This window comes from Anopheles coluzzii (genome assembly GCF_943734685.1).
Source record: "Anopheles coluzzii chromosome X unlocalized genomic scaffold, AcolN3 X_unloc_31, whole genome shotgun sequence".
Classification (NCBI taxonomy): Eukaryota; Metazoa; Arthropoda; class Insecta; order Diptera; family Culicidae; genus Anopheles; species Anopheles coluzzii.
The window spans coordinates 7,501-12,500 of record NW_026054460.1 but is presented as its reverse complement, the minus strand read 5'-3'; positions in this window follow the sequence as shown (position 1 = coordinate 12,500).

Genomic DNA, 5,000 nt, shown 5'->3' with positions numbered 1-5,000 from the left:
CGCGATGTACAAACAAGCTCAACAGGAACCTCGTATCGGCTGCCGAGCCGGAGCTCGAACAACTTGGACTTTCACCTCTAATTTATATCAACTCACCACTCCCCGAGGGATCCGCAGAATTGCTTCTGGGTCCCGTATCGTTATTTGCGATTCGTGTTTGCATTACACTACATTGAACTATTCCAACTTGTTTATCCGCATGGCGAACATTTGCTGCATTGAACATTAAAGTTCCACTTCGCTCTCCCCTACGTGGGTCTGAGCTTCACTCTCAGGGAAAAAATATGCCACATTGGTTAGGGAAACCCGGTTTCATCACGCTATGTGCCCTGCACCACCAGCTTAGCGTGAATGCTTCGAGTTTCCCTAAGAAGTTCGATTGGTCTTGCAGAGTTTAAAGACAACGAAGCTTAGTTTCAAGCAATGATTTAATATACGCGTATTAAAAACCCTTAACTGTTACAACTTTTATGCTTGAAACCATCGCAACGAAGTCTTTGGGTCCGTAGACCCGTGATGTACTGCTCCAGGAAACGTTTTGAAAGAGTGGAAACTCAAAATCATAGGTTAAGATCATCGGCAGAACCCACCAGACACCACTTTTGCTTCATAAGTTCGGCCTATAGTCATATGACGATTTTCATCGGGGAGGGGACGTATGACCCAAACGGGGGCTTATATGACCCACGGACACTGCAAACCATGCTCCTACGACTAAATAGAGGTTAAAACTACGATTTGGTGAAATCTTCATTTTTGACCTCGGAGCAAGGTACCTTCCCTATAGTAGGCAATGAGTAAATGATCATAATCCCAGGAGGGCAAAAAATGGGAACCCGAGAGGAAAGCGCTGTTGGCGCGCCTAAGCTAGTGGCCCGTAGAGTAAAAAGGGTACCCCCAACAAAGTTGTCGTTTCACGTTCTGGTTTCACTTTTCATCATCTAGGGTGCGTTCCTGACACGTTTTGAGGGGTTTTAGCAAAAAAAAATTTTTCGACTACTCGAGCTCTCTGGCCCGTTCCGTGCACATTTTTGAAAAAAGCTAGGGAGCTGCCCCTAGGTTCGGGGTGTCACAAAATGTTGAAAAGTGGTCGAAAAACCACTATCCAGAATCGGATGTAGAATCGTTAGACGAACTTAAAATTGTTCTACGACACCCATCTGCGACGTTTAGTATTCGAGATATGGCCCGTCCTAGGTCTGACCGAGCAATTTTTGTTCCGCGCACTTTGTGCACCGTACACTTTGATGTTTGTATGAAAAAGTACCCTACCTAGGGACGCGTAGAGCAAATTTGTACCCCCGGGCATGTTGTCGATTGACGTTCTGGTTGCACTTTTCATCATCTAGGGTGCGTTCCTGACACGTTTTGAGGGGTTTTAGCAAAAAAAAAATTTTCGACTACTCGAGCTCTCTGGCCCGTTCGGTGCACATTTTTGAAAAAAGCTAGGGAGCTGCCCCTAGGTTCGGGGTGTCACAAAATGTTGAAAAGTGGTCGAAAAACCACTATCCAGAATCGGATGTAGAATCGTTAGACGAACTTAAAATTGTTCTACGACACCCATCTGCGACGTTTAGTATTCGAGATATGGCCCGTCCTAGGTCTGACCGAGCAATTTTTGTTCCGCGCACTTTGTGCACCGTACACTTTGATGTTTGTATGAAAAAGTACCCTACCTAGGGACGCGTAGAGCAAATTTGTACCCCCGGGAATGTTGTCGATTGACGTTCTGGTTGCACTTTTCATCATCTAGGGTGCGTTCCTGACACGTTTTTAGGGGTTTTAGCAAAAAAAAATTTTTCGACTACTCGAGCTCTCTGGCCCGTTCGGTGCACATTTTTGAAAAAAGCTAGGGAGCTGCCCCTAGGTTCGGGGTGTCACAAAATGTTGAAAAGTGGTCGAAAAACCACTATCCAGAATCGGATGTAGAATCGTTAGACGAACTTAAAATTGTTCTACGACACCCATCTGCGACGTTTAGTATTCGAGATATGGCCCGTCCTAGGTCTGACCGAGCAATTTTTGTTCCGCGCACTTTGTGCACCGTACACTTTGATGTTTGTATGAAAAAGTACCCTACCTAGGGACGCGTAGAGCAAATTTGTACCCCCGGGCATGTTGTCGATTGACGTTCTGGTTGCACTTTTCATCATCTAGGGTGCGTTCCTGACACGTTTTGAGGGGTTTTAGCAAAAAAAAAATTTTCGACTACTCGAGCTCTCTGGCCCGTTCGGTGCACATTTTTGAAAAAAGCTAGGGAGCTGCCCCTAGGTTCGGGGTGTCACAAAATGTTGAAAAGTGGTCGAAAAACCACTATCCAGAATCGGATGTAGAATCGTTAGACGAACTTAAAATTGTTCTACGACACCCATCTGCGACGTTTAGTATTCGAGATATGGCCCGTCCTAGGTCTGACCGAGCAATTTTTGTTCCGCGCACTGTGTGCACCGTACACTTTGATGTTTGTATGAAAAAGTACCCTACCTAGGGACGCGTAGAGCAAATTTGTACCCCCGGGCATGTTGTCGATTGACATTCTGGTTGCACTTTTCATCATCTGGGGTGCGTTCCTGACACGTTTTGAGGGGTTTTAGCAAAAAAAAAATTTTCGACTACTCGAGCTCTCTGGCCCGTTCGGTGCACATTTTTGAAAAAAGCTAGGGAGCTGCCCCTAGGTTCGGGGTGTCACAAAATGTTGAAAAGTGGTCGAAAAACCACTATCCAGAATCGGATGTAGAATCGTTAGACGAACTTAAAATTGTTCTACGACACCCATCTGCGACGTTTAGTATTCGAGATATAGCACTTTGTAGGTCTGACCGAGCAATTTTGTACTGAAATGTATGGTGAACATGTAATTCATTAAATAACATTGACTTGCATCGTGCCCTACTTCATCGGCACAGCTGTTATTGACTATCTTTAGTGGAAATGGATTGAGTTTGACCATTTTAAGCCCATTTCCTATGCCGTGCACCAACATTGTGTACCGATCAGGGAAAGTACGCTACGTACGCGTTCATGGATGTCGATGTTGGTACAAGTTGCCTTTCGGGATAGCCGTGCACCAAAACTGTGTACCGATCAGGGAAAGTACAAGACGGAGGGTGCAGCTCGAGCGTACGCGTTCATAGATGTCGATGTTGGTACACTTGCACCAAAATTGTGTACCAATCAGGGAAAGTACAACACGGAGGGCGCAGCCCGGGCGTACGCAATCATGGATGTCCATGTTGATACAATCTACGTGTACGTACCTAGTTTTTGTAGGAAAAGTTGCAATTAAGTGCTTGTATGCTTAAAATGCTCATCTCAACCGGTCACCTTTTGGCTTGCCCTTTTATAACAGAAACCTAGAAAGATACTCGAGATTTTTGTGTTTTTCCATTCGCCCGGGACGACGAAATGAGCTATGTGCACATCGTGCAGAAAATTGTCTTCGCCACGCATGTTTTTGTCCATCCACTCATATAATCACCCGCATTTGTGTTCAACACGGACGGCGCAGCCCGAGCGAACGCGTTAATGTTTATGTTTGTACACACTGCTTGTACGATTCTAGGATTTGGTAATTGCGTCACAGTGCCCGACCGTCGCGGACACCATTCTTGGACAGAAGTCCTAGTACGTAGAGTACTTTCCCTAGGTATGTGCTCGTTCGTGACTATCGTTGCGTGCTTACGGACACGCTTGGGTATGTTTACCATACAAGGTTTACTAGGGAAACCTGGGAAGGACGCTTGCCCTCCCGTCGCGGACACCATTCTTGGAAAGAAGTCCTAGTACGTAGCGTTCCTTATTTTACTTGATCAGTTTGTAATGCATTCGCTTTGTTCCATCGACTTCTGCTACTGCTCACTAAGGGGTGTTCGTTTGCGATGTGTACGATAAGCAACTGTCTATCGTAACCAGCAGTTAATCAACACTTTTTACCCAAGTCATAGCAACATAGAGTACTTTTCCTAATCGGTACACAATTTTGGTGCACCTCTAACCTCGCCGGCACTTTATCGTTACGTTTTGTGCACAACCTAGGGACGTGGTGTAAGTTTCATGATTTTTATGTTTGATTTGGTTTATTATGATTGAAAAATACGCTACGTCCCAGAAATTGGAGCTCGACTACTTCCTCCATGTGGCGAAAAAAGTTACTGGGCAACGCCTAGCTTATGCCCCATTTGTACTTCAATTTTCATTATCAGGTTTGAAAAATACGCTAAGTCCCAGAAATCTGAACTCGAATACTTTTGCCACGTGGCGCCAAAAGCTACTGAGAAACGCCTAGCCTTTTACCCATTTATAATTTAGTTTTCGTTATAAGTTTTGAACAATACGCAAAGTTCCAAGAATCTGAACTCGAGTACTTTTTACATGTGCCGCCAAAAGCTACTGAGCAACGCCTAGGTTGATACATTTTTGGTACATGGAGTGTATGCATGCAGGCGTACTGCCGTGCTAGACCGGAAAATCGATCTTGCTACTAGAACGTAAAGTAATTCCCCTAGATAGGTGCTTTTGCATGCCTCTGATCGACGACCATGCAACGTGCGACACGCGTAGCTAGGCTTCCCCAAACAAATTTCCTAGAATAGCACCAAATTGCACACTTTCAGGGGTATATTTTGGTACCGTGTACCGTGCATGGTACAAGTATCAGTAGCTCGTGCAATTTATTTTGCATCGTGTTGCGGTTGCTGGTGCGTCGGGATAGGAGTGTTTCGAGACTTTCGCCAAGCGTTGGTGCCATTTGGTGGATAATTAATGTTCTAGCCACAATAAACGTGCCACATAATGCCAATAAGGAAAAAGCCGATTTCTAGGAACTTCCAGTCAGAATGTTTGCCATCAGCGCTTTCCTGTCGAGTTCAGGATCTGGGACTTAGCGTTTTTTTTCCACGATCCAATCCAACGACCAGATCGTGAATAAACAATACATACAACAGTGCATCCCTTTAAAGTAGGAAAAAGCCGAATTCTAGGGAGCTCCAGTCCAAAAGGTT